Here is a 26,823-nt window from a genome sequence, read left to right on the forward strand (position 1 = left end):
TGGAGTGATAACAGTTTATGGTTCATCTTCAAAACCCATTTGATTATGCGCAGTTAAGCTATCATACTTTTAAGAAGTGTGCTGTATCGGCATATTTTTTAATTTTCATACACTTAAAAGATAAAACACTCATCCATCATGACTCATGTCCTTTGTGTCTCCAAAGCTTTTCTTCATTTGCCGCTGCTTGGGTTTTATTTGGAATAGTAGACTATTCAATGCTTTTTGTGTTTTCATAGATCATTTTAAAGACTCCTTCTACTTGAGAGGCTTTGAGATCTGAAAGTTTTTCCTTGCCTTTTCTTTATAGATGCCTAGACGCCCCTTTTATATACTTATCTCTTTCTTGTGTTGTCATTCTGTTTTATCTCTACGGTTATAAGGCAGGAGCAAAATACATAAAAGAAGAGGGTTAAAGCGATAAGGAGCCAGGCAGAAGTGCCAATCAAAGTATGAGTGCAAGCCTTCGAATATTGGAGTGTGTCTATTCATTGACACATTGGCAAAGCTCAGTGCATGATCCGAATGTTTTGGAAGTCAAATGAGCCAAGGAAAAGGTCAGGCACTGGAAAGTTTGGCCGCACTCACTACTTGCTGGATAGATGGTATGAATGTTTTCATGCCTGGCTGTTTTTAAAGAAGCAAAATGAAATCATTAGCATCTTAACAGCTATGACAAAAATAATACTCCATGTCTAAGAAATGCCAGCCACAAAAAGACAGAACCCTCTGACCATAAGGGGGAAAAAAATCTCTGCAGTCGTAAATGCTTACACATTGGAAGATCTTGTAAGATAAAGATGAAAGTCCATTTATAGAGATTCTTGTCTGTCAAGCTACCTCATTCACAAGTGATACGATTTAAAGGGATTATCGATCACGGGCTGCACCGTTCCTTTGTATCTTTGTATTGTAAAGATTAAGTAGAACACTGAAGTTAAAGATAAAATGAAAGACCCTTTCATAGCCTTACAAACAGAAAGATTGGAAAGAGGTTATTGGAGAGATATATGCATTGATTATTTCTTGACATTGGCACCCATCGTGGATATATTATGTGACAAGTCAATAGTCAGTTTTTGAAGTGGATGTGTTAGAAGCAAGAAAAATGGGAAATTTGTTAAGCATAGATGACTGGGTCAGAGCATCTTCCAAACCAGTAGATCTTGTGGTGTTTTACTAGTATGCAGTCTTAGTACCTGTCAAAAGTGGTCCAAGGATGAACAACTGGTACCCAGTGACTGGGTCATAGGTGCCTGAAGCTCATTGATGGGAAGGCTAGTCCATTGTATTTTTAATCCCAGAGAAGAGCTACTGTAACAAAATTGCTGAAATAAAAAAAGTTACTGAAAGCTACTGCTGGCTATGATAGAGAGGTGTCAGAACACAAAATTGCAGTCTGTTGCATATGGGACTGTATAACCACAGATCGGTCAGTTGCCAATTCTGATCCCTGGTCACCACCAAAAGCAAATACAATGGTCGCATGACCATCAAAACTAAACCTCGGAGAAATGGCAGAAGTTGGCCTGGTCTGATGAATTGTATTTTCTGTCACATTATGTGGATGGACAAGAGCTTGTGTGTCACCTATTAGAGGTAGAATTGGCACCTGGATGCACTATGGAAAGAAAGCAAGTCTGTGTAGAACGTGTAGTACTTTGGCCCATGTTCTGCTGAGAAACCATGGGGCATAGTATTCAAGTAGATATTAATTTGACTCGTACCACCTGCATATCCTAAAGCCACATTTACATACAATGATTATCGCTCAAAATTGTTCAAACTATGGCTTTTGCGCTATAATCATTGCGTGTAAATGCTTCTATCTTTCACTCTTCGGCTGAACAATGATTTTTAGGTGAGCATGAAATCCATTGTTCAGCCAGAGAGAGATAGCAGGGACTTCACGTTGTGTTCTCCACGGGTGCAGCTGATTACATTGTATTCAGCTGACAGCCTGAGGCAGCCTGTGCAAAGACAATGCAGCTGAGTGCAAAGTCCACACCAAATGCTGGGATTTGCAAACAGCTGCTTGAGATTCATTTGCATGCAAATGAAGCTGATAAAGTGCTAATGGGTATTAGTGCCCATTACTGCTTTATACGAAATGATCGCTAGAACTGCCAATCTTTCAATCATTTGAAAGATTATCTTTGCATGTAAATGAACCTTAACACTTTGGGCCCATTTACATGCAAGGATTATCACTCACAATTCGCTCAAACAATGTCTTTTGAGCAATAATCGTTTTAAGTGTAAATGCTACCATCATTTGCTTTTTGTCCAAACTATGATTTTTAGTTGAGTTTAAAATCCATTGTTAGGCCGGAGAGCTGATAGCAGGAACCGCATGCTGTAATTCTCCCCGAGAGCACCGGTAACAATGTATTCAGCTGTAGTCCCAGAGCAGAACAATTGAGCTGTATGCAGATACCAGACCACCTGCTGTTCTCTGCATACAGCTCAGGGAGGCTCATTTGCATGCAGATGAAGGTAATAAGCTGCTAACGGGCATTAGTGCCCATTAGCAGCTTATGCAAAATTATCACTCAAAGTCAATCATCCTATCTTTTGAATGAATTTTAAGCAATCATCTTTGCATGCAAATGGGGCTTTACAGTTATTACTGTGAAAGATTGCCTCTAAAAGCAAATAAATCACAGAAAGGGAAATATAAAAACAAACAATCAGTGAAAACGGACGTATACTTACTAACACAGGAGGGCAAACATGTGCACCACCTCAGCATGCAGGCAGCCATACTGCCAAATGAGGGAGCCAGTTACACCTGTGGAGGACACCGATGAGACAGCCACTCACACAACCTCCTATATAGAGGAGGGTGGCTGCTTGGTGTATACTCCTGCACAGAGTAGATACAAAGTGTCAGACTATCCTGATTCATATAGTGCACCATGCAGACAAGCAACCTATTATTAATGCCATAGTAGTTCAGCGGGCTGCCCTGCACCTCAAAAAGTGAACCACATTGGTACTGAAACCCTGGGCTTCCCCCGGCATTTAAAAGCTGCACTGTATGTGAATAATACATAATAAATGTGAGGTATTAGTTGTATTTTTGCCAACATACTTGAGCTCACAAGCCAATTGTCAAGGCTCCTCGCATTTTATGAGTCCATACACTAATATAAATGTATCACAGAAAGGGAAATATAAAAGCAAACAATCACTGAAAACGTCCGTATATGTACTGAGCAGGAGGGCAAACACGTGCACCAACCTCAGCATGCAGGCAGCCATACTGCCAAATGAGGGAGCCAATTACACCTGTGGAGGACACTGATGAGACAGCCACTCACACAACCTCCTATATAGACGGGGGGGGGCTGCTTGGTGTATACTCCTGCACAGAGTAGATACAAAGTATCCTATGTTTTGAATGAATTTTGAGCAATCATCTTTGCGTGTAAATGAGGCTTTACAGTTATTACTGCAAAAGATTGCCCCTAAAAGCAAAAGCCTATCTTCCATTGGAGCTTTCAGACCCATTATTATGATAGAACCTGGCCCACTAGTGGATTCTGTGGTATTTTCAGTCTTTTGTTTGCACTCTGTGCTGAAATGGGTACAGATAAAAAAATGTGAAAAGAATGATATAATGTTCACCAGTTACTATGAGTAACATCACTATTTCCTGTACGCCATTTGTATAAATGTCCCCCTAAGAGCTCTAGTAATTTAGGATACCTGCATCCACTGACCATCTGTACCAAATCCTCCACAGCAATTAATGATCATTAACTGAAACAGTAAAATAATTGTAAAAAATGGAAATCTTACATTCACTATGGAACACAGCAATTATGCAAGTCTCTAGCCAGCATCTTTAATGTAACAGAACTTGCTGCCTTTCATGGCAGGATGTCACATGATATGCATTAGAATAACTTGCCGTTTCTCTCAATCTATGCGATGAAGAAATGTATTTCTCAAAATTAACATAATCAGAGCAATGAAACCAGAGTCATTAGGTGCATGTTGTATCATTTCTGTTTCCCTGGAATGAGCAGACTTCATAGCAACAACAAAACATTTAAAGGGTTTACTATAATGCACACATCAGACAGCACTGAACTATTAGGCCGCTCTCACACATATGCTCTTTACCGCCATTACAGCAGTGTTTTGAACGCCACGGTAAGGGCGGTAGACCAATCCCATTGATTTCAATGGGGCCTTGCAGACCTGTGCTTGAATGCGGCGTTTTCTAATGCGGTGATATTCAAGTGCTGCCTGCTCTATTTTGTTGCATTTTTGCACTTTTTAATTTACCTCATCACCCATCACAACGATGGAGTACATTAAAAAATGCCGCCAGATGCGATTTTGCTGACGCTGTGTGTGAGAGTGACCTTAATGACCTCAGCACCATCAAATAGTTATGTATAATTCTTAGGTGGGTTCATTTATTTATAACATTTTCACCAGGATTAAAGGGAATCTGTCATGTAAAAAAAACCAAAAAAAACAATACTTACTACTCCTCTCCCGTCAGTCTGCTTACTGCACCTTCTCCCAGCTGAACTTCCCCTGTCTCCTGCAGTCCCCCGGGTCACTTCACCTCCAGCCGGCCGGATTCTTCTTCTTCCAGTGATGTTACATAGATTGCCGGCATTCTCCTTCCTGCAGGGCAATGTACACTACGTCACTAGTGTTTCCAATCTAATACTTTGCTGTAGATGAAGTAGAGCTGAATTCTTTATTTGATGTAACTTATTCTAATATCACAACGTGTTATATGTATTTCATCTAGGGCACAGGTGTCAAACACAAGGCCCGCGGGCCGAATCCGACCCGCTGCCTCATGTTATGTGGCCCGCGGCATGCCGACGCCGCTCACCACTGCAGCGGTTACCAGCTGGGGTGCCGCAGCTCCCCGCTGGTAATTGCGCTGTTACCGCTGATCCCGGCAAACACTGACATCAGTGTGCAGCCGGGATCCTCCTCCCCTAAGTCCCCTGCTCCTCATTTCCACAGGAGAGAACTCAGGGAGGAAGCCTGCTGGGCGCACACACTGATGTCAGTGTGCATCCGGACTCAGCGCGAGCAGAAGGGGAGCGGCGCTGACAGGAAGGAAGAGGTAAGTATATGGGTTGGGGGGGACAATTATTACTGAGGGGGGAGGGTTTATTATTACTGAGGGGGGGGGGGGTTATTACTAAAGGGGGCTTATTACTGAGGGGGGCTTATTATTATTACTGAGGGGGGATTATTATTATTTATGAGGGGGGTTAATGTTGCTATGGTGGTATTACTACTGAGGGGGTTAATATTACTAATTAGGCCACTGTGGGGTTGTTATTTTTACTGGGGCCACTATCAGGGTCACTATTAGGGCTCGTTCACATGGGTGTAATTGTATTTCAGTCGCACAAATACGCTGCGTATTTGCGCAATAGAAAATCGCTTATGCCTGTGTATTTGCGTACGCAAAAAAGAACGCAGATGGGCCCACTAAAATGGTGCGCAAATATGCAGTAGATACGCGTTTCCTGCGCACTTACCACGTATTTGCGCGGCCCATTCACTTCAATGGCCTATTGGGGTGCGTAGTACGCAACAGAATAGGTCCTGCTGTGTGACAATATCCATCATGTGAATGAACTCATTGACATCAATGGCTTCTATTCACTGCTTATTATGTACGCAAACACGCTTGTGTGCACAAGCCCTTACTATACTGTCTTAGGCCCCCTGTCCACGGGCGGAAATACCGCGGCGGGATTTCCCGCAGAATTTCCGCCTGTGGAAGCTGTCATAGGATTGCATTAGAAAACGCAATCCTAGGCAGATGGCCGCGGTTTGTCCATGCGAAATCTCACGCGGAAAACAAAGCGCGGCATGCCCTATTACTGTGCGGGGCTCGCAGAGCCCTACACAGAAATGTCACTCCCCAGCCGCTGGCTCCGCTCTGCGCATGTGCCGGCTGGCTGGCAGCTGGCACATCACAGAGCTGGAGCCGCGGGGTCAGGTGAGTGCCGTGCTGGTCCCTGCAGGGGCTCGGGTCGGGATCTGAGCCGGCCGTCTGCAGGCGGCCTTACAATCAGCCCTTTGAAGGTCACCATAAGCCTGATGTGGCCCTTGGTGAAAATGAGTTTGACACCCCTGATCTAGGGAATCCACTATATTATGATAAACTTTAAAAAAAGTTTATGCAGAATAAAGTTTCATAGAAAGTTAGGTTACTTTGTAACATAGTATGTTATGCTGAAAAAAGCCATATGTCCATCTAGTTCAGCCTGTTACACTTCCACATCCCCCTGTCAGGGCCTGGCAGCTCTCGCGGTCTCCATGCCTGCACCGCTGGATAGATCACCCGGGCTGCAGGGGTGCAGGGCAGGGGAGCCCCGGTTTTGATGACCTGCCCTGGCCGCCGTAGTTCTGGACGCCGGCTCTGGGCACGCGCTCCCGTGCTCAGGGAGTGGGCGCCTAGGTAGCCGGGTTGCTGGGGATGCGGCGGGTGCCATGACACCCAGGTGCGCCATTCTGCCTCTGACTGTCTTTAGCAGGTGCTGGGGGTTGTTTCTCACAGCATCCTGTTATTGGTTCCTGCTGCTGGCAGGCTCCCCGCCCCAATCAGCCGCTGGGATGGGAGTTCTGACAGCATTTAAACTGCTCAGTTTCTTCAGACCTTTGCCAGTGTATGTTTGGTCCCCAGCTACACCCGCGTTTCCTGTATTTGATTCCCTGCTGTGACTTGCTTGCTTCGGACCTCACTTTGCCTTTTCCTGACCCCTTGTACCTCGCCTTCTCTTGTTGCCGACCCGGATTGCCTGACCTGCCTTTGTGTTTGTTTGTTTCCTGTACTTGTCTGTGAGTCTGACTCCTGCCCCATATCCCTTGTAAGTCTAGGGACTGTCGCCCAGTTGTCGCCCTAGGGTCTTGCCTAGAAGGACAAGTAGGTAAGGATAAGGGTTGCGGGTAGTTCAGGAACTCCCAGTACCCGGAACCCAGCTCCCTGACACCCCCTTCCCTTGCGAATTTTATCCAGAGGAAGGCAAAAAAAAAACCCTAAAAACAATTAGTTAGAAGCTGATTTTGTCGTTTAAGGGAAAAAATTCTTCCCAAGTCTGGCAATCGGAAATCTCCCCTGGATCAATAAGCCTTCTGAAGTATTTAGTGACTATTAAATGAGAAAACCTCACAAGGTTAGCAGTTTTTGAAATATTGGCCTCAGCTAATCTAGCACTCCTGACCATGCCTTGTTCGAAGTCATTTAGATCACTAATTTTTCCAATTCTAATGTGAATTCACCCCAAAACTGATCCACGGAAAACTTGGTCACTTTGTCTTATACTATACTCCAGGGTCACATGTCTGATTTCCATACAGCATATAGGGAAGCTCCAATGGCGTAAAGGCTGGTGTGTCTAATAAAGTGGCCCCTCACTGTATGAGGAGGACCTTATACATACTGCTAGACTGTTTATGAATGTTTAATAGTACAATACAGCAGCTTTTATAGGGAAAACAATGAAAATTATTGTCCTGTTAAAAAATAAAGCGGTTGTAGGATGAAAGCTTTGTGAATGTTTTGCTGTTTCTCAATAAATATAGTTTACAGTTGGGAATCAGGTATGTGTTACAGATAGTGTTACTATAAAGCCTTTTGTATCAGCAGCAAATTAATTTTGTCTTGGAAATTAATTGCTTCTCAACTAAAGCTTTAATTCGCAGCACTTCTTTCCTCACCTTGCCTTAATAAACATGCCTTATAAAGGTAGACACTTGTCTTAATATAAATAATGGACGCACACTGGCACATTAATGATTCATTCTTTGTTGTGTGTTCAGAGTATGGCTGAGTAAAATATTGATGGCATCGAGGAAATGAGCTGTTTCTTAATTTAGTTTGGTTCTGGTAATGTGTAACTAATGTTTCTTTGCAGCAGTATGCATTTTGTGACCCTTTTAAATGTTTATACTATACAACGATGGCATTTTTAACACTCATGCAATGGAACAGTAGTGGACAGTGCCGGCTTAGGAAGGATGACACCCTGTGTGGAATTTCTTTTTGGTGCCCTCAACATTATAGGAAAAAACAATACATATTGCACTGATAGGCAGTGCACATGTATTCTGCTTGTGCAGAAAGGAGCACGATAGCAGCATACCTATACCAGAACAGCTTAGTAAATAAATACCGCACCAGAACCGGTACTGGTGTATCTTGACGCCACCAGGAAGTAGTGAGAACACTGCCAGCCTGGTGATGCCCCCTGCACCTCATTGGCTGATGACATGGCTCCCCTGCAGTCCTGGAAGGCGAGTATCATCCTCCCATCCCAGCTCCCAGGCCAACAGTTTTCCTGCACACTGCTGCTGTCAGTGTGGCAGGCTCTCCGGGCGGCCCCTGATGTAATTTTGGCAATGCAGCTTTCACTGTCCCAGGCTCCCCAGCGGTTTTGTTTACTTCAGGCGGCGGCACTCTGTTGGCCAGCCCTTTCGTGCTGGTGCTGTGAGTGTAGCTGTCTCCCTGGTCACCTCTACCAGTGTGCTCGCCGTCCCTTTTCCCGCTGCAGCTGTCAATGTGGCAACCTCCCCAGGCGCCCCCACATGTAACCTCTGATACTGTGTTCCCCGGCGCTTTCCCGCTGCTCCCTTCTGTCCTGAGCGGCAGCGGCAGGACATGCACTCTATGCTGAGCCAGCGGCACCAGCACAGTGCACTCCGGACCTTCACTGCTGCTGCTGCTCCCCGGTGTCTGTGTCCCTTCTGTCCGGAGCGAGCAGCTTGTGGATGTCAGATGAAAGTGGGACGTAGGTTGCAGAGGGCAGATGCAAGGGGGACGGCAGCAACATATTGCTGCATTGTGTGCAGAGATTTTTGCCTGCCCTGGAGGGTTAGGGTAAGCGATTATTGTCCTGTTAGGACAATAATCCCTTAACAGTAACCCTCCAGGGCAGGCAAAAATTTTTAAACACAATACTGCTAGGACCTTAATTAAGTCAGCCTATCGGGACCTAGGGGTGTGACAGGGGCATTCCTCCATCCAAGCACGGTCAAACCCCTAGCCTCCAGTAGGTACACCAGTACCACCAGAACCAAGCTCATAACATAAAAACAGCATGGACGAACCTCAGTACATAGATTAAATACTAGAACCAAGCTCAGTATATAAATGCAGCATTAGAACCAATTTACTATCATAAATACAGAATAAACCAACCTCAGTACATGCATAAAATATCAGAACTAAGCTCTGTACATAAATATAGTACTAAAACCAATCTCAGAACATAAATTCAGCACCAAGACCAAACTCATAACATAAATACAACATCCCAACCAAGCACTTAACATAAATACAGCACCAGAAGTAAACTAATAACATAAATACAGCACCTGAACTAAGCTTATAACATAAATACAATAGCACAACTAAGTGACTGTGTTGTGGGGCACCAAAGTGCTGACAGCAGTGCTTTGGAACTTCAGAGGAGAAGAGATAGAGGAGGAGGATTCATGTACACTATTGCTCAAAAGTTTTAGAATACCTAAGTTTTTTCAAACTTTATTGATATTTACACAGCTTAATGTCTCAAATGTTCTTTAGAATGAAAACATAGAACAAATAGACAAGTTAGCATGAAGAAAAATAATGGATTAACTCTGTTTCACTAAATTAAATCTAGATTTTTGGTTCTTCAAAGTAGCCACCTCTAGCTGATATAACAGCTTTACACAATTGAGATATTCTTTCTACAATTACATTCAGATATTGTTCAGAAATTTATTCCTAACACTGTTGCTGAAGTTCCCACAAATCTTCTACACTTTTGGATTGATTTACTTTCACCTTTCTGCCCAGTTCACCCCCAAACAAGCTCAATGGAGTCCAAGTCTGAAGACTGTTCTATTCTTTGAAGCCTACTGGCAGCTTCTTGTTGTCTTAAGTACCTCTGACATAACCTAGAAGTATGCTTTGGGTCATTGTCTTGTTGTAATACGAACCCCTCACTAACTAAGCGTACACCGTGGGGTATAGTATGGTATATCAAAATGCTGTGGCAGCCCATCTTTGTCCAGTGTGCCAGCCACCCTATGCAAGTTGTCAACTCCGAAACCAGGAAAAGAGTCCAGACCACCATGCTTTCTCCTCCATGTTTGAAAGTTGGTTGCACATAGCTTAGGCTAAGGTGACACAATTCTGCTATTGCAAAGTAACCCTTCCTCAATTAGTTGAATACTGTGGTGTATATAGAAGTAAGTGTACCATATACCATAGAAAATAGTGTCCCTTTCTACTGCTGATTGACACAACCACATCTAAACCAGCTGAAGCAAGAAGGCTTGTTGCTTGTTTTCCCTCAACCCTCTTTCCATGGTCCTTGAACTCTACCGTACCCAATCCATATTTTTTCCGATGAGGGATATCAAGGGTCAGTCAAGCTGGCCTCATACGAAGCAGATCAACAGCCAATCCTATCAACATTTATTTAATGTGTGTGTCCAACTTGAGGTCACTTGTTTAATGCCTCCTATAAAATCAGCTCACTTTAGAGATGGACAACAAAAACACTATTAAGAGAAGTAAAGGGATAAAATGCAGTGATGCTGTGTGGCACATTTCTTGATGCCAAGTTCAGTAGAATCCACAATGTACAAAGTAGACTTAAATAAGTTTCACAAAAAGAGCTGTTTAAGTAGATTTGAAACCCAAAGGTACCCAAGGAATCAAAGTTGCAGAATTTTGCTTTTTCTAGAAGTAAGAGTGAAGAGTTATTATTTTCTGCCCTTCCATGCCGGCATTTCACTGGTCTTCAGAGCTGTAACAGGGGGTATAATTTCTAATTTGGGCATCAGCAGACTGCTATACAACATGAAGACATAACCAGTTGGCATCAGGCACTCATTCAAAGGCTATTTTTAAAACAAGTGACAAGAGGAACTGCTATGAAGAAGATATTCCATGCCATGCTACACTTGTCTTCTAGTGTTCCAGTCATGATGGATGCAACTTCCTGAAATAATGTCTCTAATATTTTAATACTCCTCATGGATTCCCCTACTTGCTACAGAGAAGCTCCAGAAACTTTGCCTGACTTTACTGACCCAGAGTACAATGCCAACCATTCATGAAATGGCAAAGGATGCAGCAGATGTGAAAATGATTCATTTTGAAATGCTTAATCTTTGAAGCTATTGATATATCATCTTTACATCATGATAGAGGAACTTACAGCATTTCCTACCCTGTTTCTTATCATGTTCCATGAATTGATGAGATCATATGAAGTTTTACAGGATGGTGCAACAGATTTTTTGGTTCATTCATTTCAGTTGATTTAACCCTTTCCAATCCAATTTGTATCTTGGTTTTCCTAGGGGGCTTACTCTTTTTCTGCCATTATACAACAGCGCTATATGCTGGCTAAAGCCAGTACTGCATGAGGTGACACATTGGATAGGCTCTGACAGCAGAGAGGCTGGCAATATACAGTAAGAGAACCCCAACGGACGTCTTCCAACATCGGAGCTGTACAGCCTTAAATCATAATGTCTTCAGACGTCAGACAGTGGATTGGAAAGGGTTAATCTACAATTCCTCCAGTAAAAGGAGAAACCTTGATTTTGGAGCCAGTTTACAGAATAAACTGTATGAAGGGATGGCTTAAATTGTAATATTTTAATATACTGAAATCACTGGAAATCATTTCTCTATGGTATCCTTCTGATAATAACTACTGATAAACATAGTAAAACCATGTGCAAGAAGTCCCTGTGGTTTCTTATGATGCAGCTGTTGGACTCCATGATGCCACTCCATTCTTCGCTAGAAGCAATGTATTTAGAACACATCAATAACACAGCATACAGTCAATCCCACCACATTTTTAAAAAGATATTGTGAATCAATAACGAAAAAAATTCTGTATTCCTCTGTATGATATAGGAAAAAATAGTATGAAGGCTTACATTTCTATAATCACTGTATTACTGATTCATACAATATGGAGGCTTGCCCTACACACTTCAGACACAAACTATTTTGTGAAAGCCAGTAGATTTGCTATTTATTTTCATGCTATAGTCATTAGTAAATGCTTCTTTAAAGCTGCCAATGTATCTAAAGGACAGCTGCACTAAATTTGACATGCTTCACAGACAGCCTTTTAGTTTCAGACAACTTATACAAATGAATGTAGTATTTCCAATACCGGCACTACATCAGAGAATTTAAATAAAACAATCCAATAAAGGCTCAAAGTCCACAGGCAAACTTGAATTGCGGAATCCGCATAGGGCACCCGTGCCGACGATCCCCAATTTAAGCTGCCCATGGGAAGACAGGTGTCCGCAGCTTAATTAAAGCATGCAGATTTGTTTTGCAGACCTGCCGGCCCAGAAAACAAGTCGCAGCATGCTCCGTTCTGCTGCGGTTCCCGCTGGGACGGCTTCCGTTGAAGTCAATGGAAGCTGTCCGATATGCGGCCCGTCCGCAATTCAATTGTGGATGGGCAGCGTATTCGGCGGGAAAGCAGGAGTTTTTAAAAAATCTCTACTGAGTATGTGTGGCGCTTCCGCACACATCCACAGCGAAGACCTGGACAGGTAAGTACAGTCTTCGGCCGCGGGCAGGGTCAGATTCCACTGCAGGCTCCGGCATGCAGAATCCGTCCCGCCTGTGGGCATGAGGCCAAAGTATTCTTTCAAGGGACAGCTGATACGAAAAGTTCATTCCAAGTCATCTGTACTTGTAATATATATATATATATATATATATATATATATATATATATATATATATATATATATATATATATATATATATATATATATACACACATACATATAATGATGCATATGGCATGACAAAATTGTTGCCCAGGCATGTCTCATGCTTTTCTTTTAATAGTCATCATGAATTATTGGAGAGATTCAGTGAGCTAAATGTGCAAGAATTCTGGCTCAATTTGTACCAAAACACTGGTGCGCATGCCTTGCACCACATTTATAATGTGTTTTAGACACTTTTTGTGCATCATTCAATAAGGGGACATGATGTAGTGGAAAGAGATGATACTTAAAATGTGTCAATGTGCACCATTTTTGCAAAAAAAATATTGGCATAAAAAAAGCAACCAATAAATGGTGTAAAGTTGGGCCAAAGACAATAAAGCCTAAAGATCTGCTACATTTACTATACAGCATAAGCCACTGTAAACAATTCTGCACATTTTCAGCTTGTGTAGTTGACACTATCTAAGTTTTAAATAGAAATAATAAATTTGCCTCTGTGTCCTTAAGAACTAGCTCACGTAAAAAGAAAATCAAATCTATGCGGGTACGTGTAGCGTTTCTGTTTATGGCAATCTGTTCCCTTTTTTCCATTGATTTTCCAGCGTGACGTGTTATAAGACCATAATTATCAATGGAACAAAACTGTAAAAGTGCTCTCAAAAGTCAAGGTAGCTGTTGAACACTTATCTTTCTGTCTTGTTTAGCAGTGTGTAGCCGTTTGTATGGTTAGGGCAACTTGTAGCCAGCGAGAGGATCGGAATGGGTATGAGTGATGAGTATGTTGATCATAAAGGTGGTATTGACTTGTCTAATGATGTCATCTAAAATGAGGGTAGGCTTATAACTAAATAGAATCTAAGCTAAATCGCCTCATGAGCTTCAGTGGCACAAAAGCAATATTTTTTTTAAACATGAAAGGAGATCTCCCTGAAAATGTTGCATGTGTATTAGAGTCTTGTGAAGAGATTTAGCTTTCATGCTATGTAACTTTGTGGAATTACAGATAAATGGAAACCTTTGTTGACTTTCATAGCGGAGATTTTAAGCAAGGTATTTACTGATTGCTTACCTGAATAAATATTGATTATATTTGCAGTGGATGGACAAGCAGGAGGTCTGTGGATAGAAGCCTTAGAGTTGCCATCAAGCTGCAGAAAGTATATTTTATGTAACACAGAATTGAGCAATACGATGAACGTTTCACCCGTTTTATAGAGCGCAGGTTATTATACACATCTATTGTTTACCCTCCATTGATTGTATGGTGGAAATATGTCTCCATTATATAAAAAAGGAGCATCTAGCTGTCATAGGTAGTTGTGGCTGGTTTAAGATGACCATACACATGAGCCACTTGTTCAGCTGATAGTGATAAACTCTAGGATAAACATGCATGCTCAGCCAAACATGCATGTCTAGGTCAATGGAGAAAAGGGAATGAACCATGGCTACACATCTCCAGTACACATTGTGTCATTTGCAGATCTCACACAGCCTTTCTCAGGGTTTGAGGAGAAGTAAACAAGTAAGTCATTTTTTTAAATTACACTGGGTCGTACTGTGGTGTTAGATGCAACTCTGGATACAACAAAGTATTCATCCTTTGGGCCATTTTAGCTACAGTACATACTGTTGCAAAAAAAAAAAGAGGAATAGAACCTTTCTAACCTACCTGGCATTCTGCATTGATTACTAATAAAATGAGGCCTGATTGTTATCTAAGTCATAATTATAGATAAACTATTAAAACAGAAATAGTTGTACCCTCTCATTGACTTTTATTAGGCACAGCCAGTAAACATCCACAGCACAAGGAGAAAAAGTAAGTGACCTTCTGCGTTATTAACTTCTCCAAGAGTTAATTGGCAAAAGTTGTTTTAGGAGATGAAATTGGAAGCATGGCCACTTTGCTCATTAGTCACAGGAGCGTTGCCCATTAAATAAAGGGACACAAAACATACTAAATCCTGCTGATTATGCATCTGTTTTTCTCAAAAATGATTAGTTAGCCAAAAAAGATTGGTTAGTGTGCACTATACCTGGATACAAACAACTTTTAGAAGACCTCAGAAGACGTGAAGGTGGAAAAGGCTAAAAAGACGTGAGTGAACATCATTCCACAGTTGGACAAAATACCTACAGATGGAGAAACTTCAGGTGTGTTGCTACTCTCCATAGGAGTGGGCATCCTGTTAGGATCACTGAAAGAGCACAATGGGCAATCCTGAAAAGGATGAGAAAGAACCCATAGATAATAACAAAAGTCCTACAAAAAAATTCTACAATTTGCAAAAACCTCATTAAGATGTCGACTATTACAAAAATGCTGAGCTAGAATGGTTTTCCTGGAAGGACAGCGGAAAGGAATCCAAATTTGCCGGAGACCACATGGATGTTCCACAATGCTTCTGGAATATGTTCTATGGACAGATAAGACAGAAGGGGAAATTTTAAACACAAATGCACAATGTCTTTGGAGAAAAAAGACCACTGCACACCAACACCTTATGGCCCTTTTACACGGACCAACAGTCTTTTAAACATTTGCACGAGAGCTCATGTCACTGCTAAGGTTGTCAGTAGAGATGAGCAAACGTACTCGGCCACGCCCCTTTTTCACTCGAGCACCGCGATTTTTGAGTACTTCTCTACTCGGGTGAAAAGATTCCGGGGGCGCCGTGGGTGAGCGGGGGGTTGCAGAGGGGAGAGTTAGAGAGAGAGAGAGCTCCCCTCTGTTCCCCACTGCTACCCCCCACTCCACCACGCCATCCCCCGCTCCCCGGCGTCCCCCGAATCTTTGCACCCGAGTAGCCAGGTACTCGAAAATAGCGGTGCTCGATCGAGTAATTACTCGAAACGAGTACGTTCGCTCATCTCTAGCTGTCAGTACTGGTGCAGAGCGTTTACACCGAAAGACTTGCAGCTGGATTGTGGGTTTCTCGTCCACTTCTTGCTCACTGCTTTTCCTCCTATGAGAAGCACTGAGTGAGTAGCATTTACACAGGGCGAAACGCCAGCGAGCCAATGATTTTCTTTTAATTAAACGAATTTTGAATGTTAATCGTTAAGTGTAAATGGGCCTTCAGTTTAGCTGCCTCAGGGCCTGGATGCCTTGTACTCATTGAAAAAAACAATAAATTCTAAAGTGTATCAAAACATTTAACAGGAAAATGTAAAAGCTGCAGTCCATTACCTCAAACTGAAGCGACATTGGGTGATGCAGTCAGACAATAAATGAAAGCACACAAGCAATTCAAGTACAGAATGACTTAAAACGGAATAAAATTGCCATTTGAAATGGCTAGTCCTCACCATAGACTTATCAAGATGCTATGGCCTGACTTAAATAGAGCTGTGCAAGCAAGGCATTCCAGAAATGAAACACATTTGCAGGAAGGAATGGCCCAGCATTCCTTCTCAATGTTGTTCAAATCTTATTTCCAGCTACAGGAAGTGTTTGGTGGTCTTAGTCATGTCAAGACTTATCATTCATTTGCTTTCACACAATACTCATTCAGTAAATAGAAGCAGAGCACCCAGAGATCTTTTCCATTCACTGTGAGCAAGCGGTTGCTCCAAGTTGAACTGTTTACACCGAGAAAACTCTCATTCACTAGTTGCTTTGTTTCAGATAGATGAAACGATGTGACTATCAACCAGAGGTGTAACTTGAAGCTTCTGGGCCCCAATGCAAAACCTGTAACAGGGCCCCCAACCATAATGCTTTACTCATAGTACTGGGCTCCCGATATGGAGAAGAGAGGCCTGATGGGCCTCCTAAGGTTCCTGGGCCCGGGTGCAGCCGCCTCCCCTGCATCCTCTATAGTTACGCCCCTGTTATCAACCACCCTTGCTGATTACCCTGTTGGCGCCTGTGTACACTGCACAACTGGCACTAAAAATCACTCATTTGAGTGATTTTCCAGCTGATAGTTGTCCCATATAAATCCACCCTTAGTTAGATTGTGTTTGTCTATAATTATGACTTAGATAACAATCAGACCACATTTTATTAGTAGTAATCAATGTGGAAATCCAGGTAATTCCAAAGAGTTCACTTTTTTCCCACAACTGTAGTCACCCCCAGTGCGTCTAAACGGAGGACACATTTTGATGACCAGACTACAACACCATACAGGAGCCGAAACTTTCCACAAGCAAAACTACTTTAAAAATAGTTCCCTTGCATTGTCCTTATGGTATCCGATCCCGTGGTTGGCAGTAAATATACAGGTCCAGTATGTACCCAAGCAGTATTATAGCTATATGTATGCAGCCTTAGACTTTTCATTACAAACCTAAAGCAAACCGTTCTGCCACGTTGAGTTTTCATGATCCCAGTGAGAAATAGTTATATTTAGAAATAAAACTTTTTCACTTGAAAGGCTTTCTCTTGTAAGTGTTACTAATCCTATAAGTTCTGTTTCACATCATTAAAGAGGAAAAAGCCTTTATTTCAGAATACTTTAGGAGTGTTGATCCAAACAGTTACTGTCGGTGATACTTGGAAAGTTAGGTTAGGCTAAAGTTTCTTACATAGGGGCTGAATTAACATCACTTAACATGCAAGTATTAAACAAATCTAATAACTTATCAGAGCTTGTAATTTCCTTAAGCTAATAACTATGTTTCAGTTAGTGTTCTAAAGCATCGGCATTAACGGGGTAATAATGCACATACCATTCATCAGAGCATTCTATTCACTAAAAGGAAAATAGATTCCACTTGGAGGATTAAATGATGAAATTGAATGGCTTGCTGTAATAGTTGGCTTTGCAAAATAATAAGTTTGAAGTAATCTTTAACATCTCAATACGCCACACACAGACAAAAGTAATCATTTTTCTAATCTTTGCAAGAAACCCGAAGAGCTATTATACACAAAATTTTCACTTCAGTGGAGGTGGGAAAAGGCATGCATTAATTGTTGAGGATAGGTTTGTCTAGACACATTGGTAATCTCAGTCAAACAACAAACTGCATTTGCTGGAGAGTCTCCGATAAGTGGCCATAAGTTGTAGGACCCTTACTTCCAGACAGAGGCATGAATGGTAGAGAAAACCTATTTATCAGTGATGGCAAATAGTCTTTATACATTAGTAAATAGACACAAACATAACAGAAGGGCGAGTTAAAGAATTAACGTAAAATATTATAAAAAATCTTTTCTTTTTTTTCTTGACGTAAATGCCAACACCAGAATCTTCCAGATATGCATTTCTGCCACAGGTACTTATATAAATGGACGTCGCTGATTTTTTTTTACATAAACTAGGTAATCAATGGATAAAGTTAATCCTAAAAGCAGCAGTAACTTTGAGCTGTTGACTTTCTTACCCCCACAGAGAGAAATGGAGCTCTGCTTGCTCAGCCAGGACACTGGCCCAAGCGAAGGTCAGAAATGATTTTAGAATAGGCTACATATACTTATTCATGCATCTTACCAGCAGAGAAGCTATAGTTATGGCAAATTTCTGATTTGCTTGTCCAAGTGTACATGTTCAGTTCAGTTGGCAAAGGGAAAAAAGCTACTGCCAGGCACTTCTGGCAGCTGCTCTTAGATTCTTACAAAGGTGCATAAGTGCATAAAGCACAAATGCACACCTCTACTCTACTGTATCAGGTGACATTTATCCTTACATCATTGTTACTGAACGTTCCTGAAGCACTAGACAGGTACCCTAACATATATATAGTGAGATATATATATATATATATATATATATATATATATATATATATAAAATCTCATGTAACCCTATTGCTCACTTAATACTAGGGGTCACATGACTTGTAGAGTGTCACATTATTAACTCATTAGGTTACTAATGGGTAACCTGTGAAAGTGATAGAATAGCAAGGCACTGTAAGATGGCGCTACATGCTGTTGATGATGGCGACTATGGAAGACGAAGTAATGCTCTGTGTATTGTGCAGATGCTTACAACTTTTGCGCTGTAGGCCACAGGAGTGATGCAGGCCTATAAAGGATGTTGGTGCTAAGAAGCCACAGTAAATTCGAAGTCCCTCGCCATCCCAATAGAACACCAATGTGGTTCATGACAATTTTCAAGTTAATGAAATGTTTGTAGTATAATCACCCATCCATGGAGTGACGAATTACTCGTTTTTATGGTCCAAGCAAAATTCATGGAGTTTGGTATCTTGGTTTTCAGCTTCCAGCCTGAGAAAGAAAGTTTCTTTTTTACTGTTCTATTATTCCTCTCTCCATATAATTTCTGCTAAATAGAAGCAATTGATCAACAGAAGGATCAGGTTTGTTTATACTACATTAGTGATGGCTGATAAATTTTACTAGCCTTTTCTTAATAAATGCGATCCATACCAGACATCTGAGGAGCTAAAAATGTGCAGAAGCAGGAAGCTTGCAATAATTGTTTGTTTGCATGCACGTGTAATTGATCATAATAGTTCTGCTGCCGAGCCTCTATCTCGGAAATAGAAACAATCAAGGAAATTATTAAGACAGTAATAAATGTATTAGCTGCTACTACCGTGGGCTGTTATATTTATACAGTTTGACTTTAGTAATCGGTGCACTTTGTGGCCACTTACTTTGCTATTATATTATCTACTCAACAATAATTAACTGCATTCTATTAAGCTATTACATAGCGAAAATTATTAAATGTACTAAATCTACGAAAATGCTACATTTAAGAAGCCATAAATAGGCTTTCTATAGAAATTAAATTCTAAAATTGGCTAATTTTTTTCTACATACAAGTCATTATTTTATGTTCCAAAAATGAGACCTTCCTGCTACCCACCAGGCAACTATCACTACCCCACCGCTGACAAATATGTTTTGAACTCTTTATATGTAAAGCTAAATGAATACATCCCGTTGCAAGTGATCTTGAAAAAAAAAGCAAAAATATCAAACCAGGTCAGATTTTTTTTTTTTATTGTTTCAAGATTACCTCAAACTTTTTTCCCATAGGGAAAAGGTTGTGTGCACTATTGCAGCTCAGCCCCATTACCTTCATTGTAGCTCAGCTGCAATACCAGGCATAACCCAAGAAAGGGTATTATATTATGCTCTTTGGGGGAGAAAGCAGACATCTTTTTTCTAATTTACCCAAGAAATTGTTGACCAGCCAATACATATAGATCTGTATGATAGACCTAATTTGCCAAACTTTTAAAAAGTTCATCTTTGGTCACTTGACCCCTTTCGCAGCTAAAGTCATCGTCTCTCCCAACTCTTATAGAAGAGCGTTTATGATTGTGAAAAATTGCTTGATAAGGAAAAATACTTTCTTGTGTCCCAAAGAATAGATTACAAAGAAAGAAGCAGATGGGATGAAACAGCAAGAAAGCTGCCTTGATACTAGTGAACTAACACAGTTAAAGATATTAAGTTTCAGAATAGACTCATGTTTAGTCTTCAATTCCCATTGGCCATATGGCACTAAAGTCATTGCACTCCTGATTTTCTCAGTAGTATGATTGCTATGTGTTCAGCGTGATCAATCTTACTTCCTGAAATCTACTGAAAAGAACAGAATTATTTGGGATACATCATTTTTTTTAATACAAAAGATGGTATCTTTCAGCTATTCACCCTCAGTGAAATTGCAGAGCTCTTAGGACTCATTGAAGGACTGCTATTCGTTCTTGTATGTACCAATGTAGAACGAAATGCGGACAAACCTATGTGGTGCATGTATAAAGAGAAAGCCCTGTCATGTGCAGCTGTGGAATGAGTCTATTACAGTGAAGGGTTTTTCCTAGTGGAAATTCACAATATGTGTCCACAGGTGGGGAGTTAAGAGTAGAGAAGAAATTACTTCCCATGTATTTACTTTATCTCTGTGGTTCATAGAACAACACAGCAGATCCCTCCAGAAGCCTGCAAATATTGTAACCATATTATACCAGTCAGTAAAAACAGCTTTGTGAAAAAGAGAATTAGACTCTGCTGTCAGAATAAATTGAATACACTGCAGACAACGGTTACATAAGCCGATATACTATTAAAAGAAGAGCATTTATCTTGTAGCTCACATTAGCCTTGTGACAATCCACAACTCACTGCTTGATGAGGAACTTCTATTTCAGAGTTATTGCAAACATGCCAAGAAAATCCAACTTATTATATTTAAAGGAGCTAAAATATTACTGTGTCCTAATGAATTAGGGCTCATTCCCACGGGCATATGAGTTTTACCGCCGTTGGAGCCAGTGGTGAGCCGGCTATTGGCGCTAATGGCAGTGATAATAAATTGTGCATTACCGCGTAGAGGATCCAGCTGCCGGCACCCCTTAATTGTTTTACAGGGAAGGGCTTTAAATATAAACCCTTCCCTACAAAAGCAACCCAAACTGGTATAAAAAAATTTAAAAAACACATACGCACCTTTCTTCAGCTGCCGGGGCTCAGCTGCATCCTGTCTCCGCTGTCCCTGGCTCTGCACTGAAGTTCCTCCAGCAGGCAGGGAATTAAAATCCCCGCCTGCTGAAAGAGCTGCTTCTGATTGACTGAATGACAGGCGAGAACTGCCTGTGATTGGCTGAGCGCCTCAGCCAATCAGAAGCAGCTCTTTCAGCAGGTGGGGATTTTAATTCCCTGCCTGCTGAAAGAACTTCAGTGCAGAGCTGGGGACAGCAGAGACAGGATTCAGCTGAGCCTCGGCAGTCGGAGAAAGGTGAGTATGATTTTTTTTTTTACACCAGTTTGGGTTGTTTTTCAGGGAAGGGTTTATATTTAAAGCCCTTCCTTGAAAAATAATTAAGGGGTGGCGGCAGCTAGATTCTCTGCCGCAGCTGTCATCTGTGACAGCTGCAGTAGGGAATTCTTTATTCCTCGCGGGGATGAAGAACTCCTTTGCTGCATCTGTTACATCTGTGATAGGTGCAGCAGGGAATTCTTTATTCCCCGTAGGGATGAAGAAAGCATCTGCCGCATGTGGCAGATATGTTCTTCATCCCCGCGGGGACACAGCAGCAGCGGACAGGTAAGTATATATATATATATATATATATATATATATATATATATATATAATTATTTTTTTTTTTTTAAATTGCCTCCATTAAAGGCAATGAGTGCAGGACCTATCATGCATTCATGTCCTATCTTTACAGGTGCATGCTTATTAAACAAGGACATGTGAACACACCATAGGGAATTCAGTGGTTGTAATAGACGTGTGTTTTTGTGTGCGCGTATGCACGCATATAAACACGCTCGTGTGAATCCACCCGTAGCCTCAGTCTTATGCATGAATGAAAGTGTTCCTTCTTTAGATATTGGATCCCATAGCAGCTGCTATGCAAGCTATCCTTGTAGTTATACCTATAGCAATATGTTAGCTCTGCCTCTCAAAACACCCTTTGTTACATGATATATGATATCCTGTAGATGTTATTACATATACTTAGAGATGTTTCTACCCTTTAGTTAAAACGTTTGTACCAGAATTACAAGTTATTCTCTATCCATGCTGTGCATGCATGTTCGGAGCTCCATTCATTTCAATAGGCTGAGGGAAATAGCACTTGCCGCTTAGCTTGCTCTAGCAGTCCCATTGAAAATCAATGGAGCATTAGTCTTCCTCATTGCAGTAAGCCTGCAATGAGGAGGACGGTGACACTGGACCCCCATTCTTGGAATTGGTGGGCGTTCCAGCAGTGAGACTCCTCACAATCAGCAAATTTTTCACTAGCCTGTGGAAAGGGGACAACTTGTAATTCTTGTACAACCACTTTAATAGATATGGTACATATTACTTTTTATTTTATCACGCATCTATACATGAGGCCCAAAATGCATTTGCTCTATTAGTTCTTAGCTCAAGTACAGCTGATAATCCCAAGAAAACATTGGAAGAATTATATTCTCTGAATATTTTGTTCTAGCCATCCTTAAATTTCTAACTCAATGTATGAAATGCAGTGGAAGAGAAAGAGTATTTCAGCTAAAAACTATATAAAGCAAACATGAGCGAGTGTGCGAGCTGAGTGTGTGTGCTATATTCAAAGTGTGTGACTTAAAGGGGTTGTCTCATGAAATCAAGTGGGGTTATACACTTCTGTATGGCCATATTAATGCAGTTTGTAATGTACATCGTGCATTAATTATGAGCCATACAGAAGTTATTCACTTACCTGCTCCGTTGCTAGCGTCGCCGTCGCCATGGATCCGTCTAAATTCGCCGTCTTCTGGCGATTTTAGACGCGCTTGCGCTGTGCGGTCTTCTCCGTGGTGAATGGGGCCGCTCGTGCCGGAGAGCTGGTCCTCGTAGCTCCGCCCCATCACGTGTGCCGATTCCAGCCAATCAGGAGGCTGGAATCGGCAATGGACCGCACAGAGCCCACGGTGCACCATGGGAGAGGACCCGCGGTGCATCATGGGTGAAGATGCCGGCGGCCATCTTGGTAAGGTAAGTAAGAAGTCGCCGCAAAGCGGGGATTCGGGTAAGTACTAAACGTTTTTTTTTTTTAACCCATCCCTTGTGTTTGTCTCGTGCCGAACGGGGGGCCTATTGAAAAAAAAAAAAAACTGTTTCGGCGTGAGACAACCCCTTTAATATTAGCAGAAATGCTGAGAAATGCTTCCCTATTTTATTTGCATGTTTTTTTGTGTTTCATATCAAGTTCTAGTAATCGTTTGGCCTATATATTGTGCTATATTGTTTTTTTATTCCTAGAGGTTAAATACATTGTGGGGTAAATTGAATTGTTATATTATTAAACATCATTACATTAAAAAGCCCATATAGTCTGCTTGTGGGTTTCAATCTTTGCAGAAGTGATTAATTAAAGAGGTTTTCCGAGTTATTTAAAAATAAAAAAACATTGCCAAAACCTGTCCCTATAGCCCAGCACACCTGATGAGCTGATTGAAGTGAAATCTATTTTCCTGGCTGCTGTGATCCCCAGAGAGCCCTTTGTTACTGTTTATGTTCTGGATGTGAGAGGCGGGTCTGTTTACTCTGCTATGCAGATTAGCTCTGCAGGCTGTTGGTGCAGCCCCTACCAAAGTAGGGGCTGCTCACAGGTCCTGCTCCTAATCTCCGGCACTGTGGCAAGCATGATACAGCACAGCCTTTTTCATGTACCAACTCCTATGTTTCCCTGCTCTTTCAACTTCTCTCACCCACTGCCAGCTGAGTGATGGATCAGTGCTGCTCATGTCTTCACAAGTTCCCAGTGTACTACATCCTGCTCATCCTCCCTCCTGTGTCTTCTGACAAACGGGTCCCAGTATACCACTGCCTACATCCATTCATATCCAACTCCTCAGTTCGTTTTTTTCAGTTTCTTGTATTTGTTGTGCCTCCAACCTAGCCAGTCTAACCCCATTGGCATTCGTATACCCAATAAAGACAAACAGAGTTGCAGACAGCACAACCTTAACCCAATAAGGGATGAACTGGTAAATTGCAATCGCCACAAGGAAATTGATCCAAATAATTTCCAAAGCATTTGCATTTGAAAAAGACTTTGTGTCGAAACGTCATGTATCTGTGACTTGAGGAGGAATAAAGCTCTGCATCACTTATCTGCACCTGGTTTGCTGCCATACTTTTCTCTACATTCATATACTCATGCAGCATTCATCTAGTGCTTCTGATGTACATGCTAACAGATGTGTGTGTGTGTGTGTGTATATGCATACACACACATGCACATATATATTTGCATACATAACCTCATTGGGGTTTTCTGCCTTCCTCTGGATCAACATTGGGTGTTGATAGACTGAACTTGAAACTAGATGGACATATGTCTTTTTTCAACCTAACATACTATGTTACTATCCTGTTGGCCTGTACATATTCTTTTTTTTGTAACAATAATTTTTATTAAATTTTGAAATTTTGACATGGAAGTACCGTGTATACCGGCGTATAAGACGACTTTTGAACCCCGAAAAATCTGCTCTGAAGTCGGGGGTCATCTTATGCGCCGGTAATACAAAAAAAAAAAATGTAAAAAAAAAAAATCATTACTCACCTCCCCCGGCGTTCTGTCGCGCTCCGGCAGGATGTCGCTCGCTCCTCGTCCCCGGCGCAGCATTGCTTTCTGAATGCGGGGCTTGAAATCCCCGCTTCCAGAAAGCTAATACACACGCCGTCAGCCGGTACAGCTATTCAATGACAGCATTGAATGGCTGTGATTGGCTGAAGGCGCACGTTGCTTCAGCCAATCACACCCATTCAATGATGTCATTGAATAGTGTGATTGGCTGAAGCCACGTGCGCCTTCAGCCAATCACAGCCATTCTGTAACTGGCTGACGGCGTGTGTATTAGCTTTCTGGAGGCGGGGATTTCAAGCCCCGCATTCAGAAAGCAATGCTGCGCCGGGGACGAGGAGCGAGCGACATCCTGCCGGAGTGCGACAGAACGCCGGGGGAGGTGAGTACAGATTTTTTTTTTCTCCACTGTAATACCGGCGTATAAGGTGACAGTTGGGGGGTCGTCTTATACGCCCCGTCGCCTTATACGCCGGTATATACGGTATAATGCGATTGCATTATAATCAAACAGCATACCAAATTACTTAAAAGATAATTCCATATATGCTGTTCTGAATGATAAGAACTCTTAGATTAAGTATGAACTTCTTAATCCAAGAAATCACTAATTCAAAGATGGCCTGGCCTGGGCCAACCTACTTAAAGATGAAGAGGAAGGGAGAGTAGTCGGGATTGCAGAAGGGGGGAGAAGTGGCCTGTACATATACTTTAATACATATATTATATAAATATTTGCCTGATCCTGTGTTACACTTATGACAAGGTATATAAATGTACTTGTTTTACTATACTCGTATATAGTATATGGGCATGCTTTACTATACTGTTTTATACAGGGAGATGTATAGTAGTTTTATGTAAAGCATGCAAGAAGTTAATGCAATTGTAACTTGAACAAGTTCAGGCTAGACATTGTGACCGATGTTTATAACACATATTATAATTCACAAGACACAAAACCTAATACAGGAATAGACAGGTCTATGAAAATCACTAGGGGTTGCTTTGCTTCTCTGACTTCAGGCTATATTTTTCAAAAGGGTATCACAAAACAGTGCTAAGAATAATCAGATGGAATACATTAGCTGAATCAAATTTACAAGCTACAATAACGATGAAACAATTCCATGTTTCTGAAAGAAATTAAAATGTATCATGCATAAATTATTTCATAGAACAAAAACCTACAATGTAAAATGCATCTCCAGTGTTCAGTATTTGGAAGATTTTCCATATCATAATTTGACACAAGTTCTTTGCATGTGTATAGTGAATGGTACTGGTGCATCTTGCCTCCACCGGAAGAATGGGGGAGGAGACGGGAGGGGGGGCAGGTTGATTTGAAGGGGAGGAAGAGATGACGCCCACAATAGCGCTCGCATCTTCCCTGCTGAAGCCGCTGCCATTGCTGTCATTGTCGCGGCTCCTATCGCCACCCTGCTGCTTCTGTCAAGTGTCCCCGCTAGCTGTGCCCTCAGCGACACATCGGCTCCTAGCCCCACCACTGCTGTCAGTCTCCACTGCTGCTGCTGCCAGCTCCGCTGACACTGTGGTCCTCCCATCTCTGCTCCCAGACCCGTTGTCAGTGTTCCCCCCATGCGCATTGTGCCATGTGTCAGTTCACTGGGCCGCATTCACGCTTCCCCGCCGCTGCCCTCCCCGCTCAGCTGGGGACCACCGGCGCCGAACACCACTTTGCTGCCTCCTCCATGCAGAGAAGGTGTGGGAGCGCCGGCAGCTTGTACACAAGCCGCTGCTGCATCCCCTTTCCCCTCCACGGTGCTGATGCTGCTCCTGCTGAACACAGTGGTAGCCATCCCACGCTGTCACATCCGGGGGCATTGCAGGGAGCCCGGCGGGAAGCTACTTGAAGCTGAGAAAAGAGAGCATGGCACAGGCGAGACAGGAGCCCAGCCAAATAGCAGCTGTCGGCATACCCTATATCTCCCACAGCACAATTCCAGGTCTCCACCCATTTTTGTGGTGGAGACAAAATACACCAGTACCATCGTGAATTTAGGGGATATAGTGAATTTAGAATTT

Source organism: Eleutherodactylus coqui, chromosome 2, assembly GCF_035609145.1.
Source record: "Eleutherodactylus coqui strain aEleCoq1 chromosome 2, aEleCoq1.hap1, whole genome shotgun sequence".
Lineage (NCBI taxonomy): Eukaryota > Metazoa > Chordata > Amphibia > Anura > Eleutherodactylidae > Eleutherodactylus > Eleutherodactylus coqui.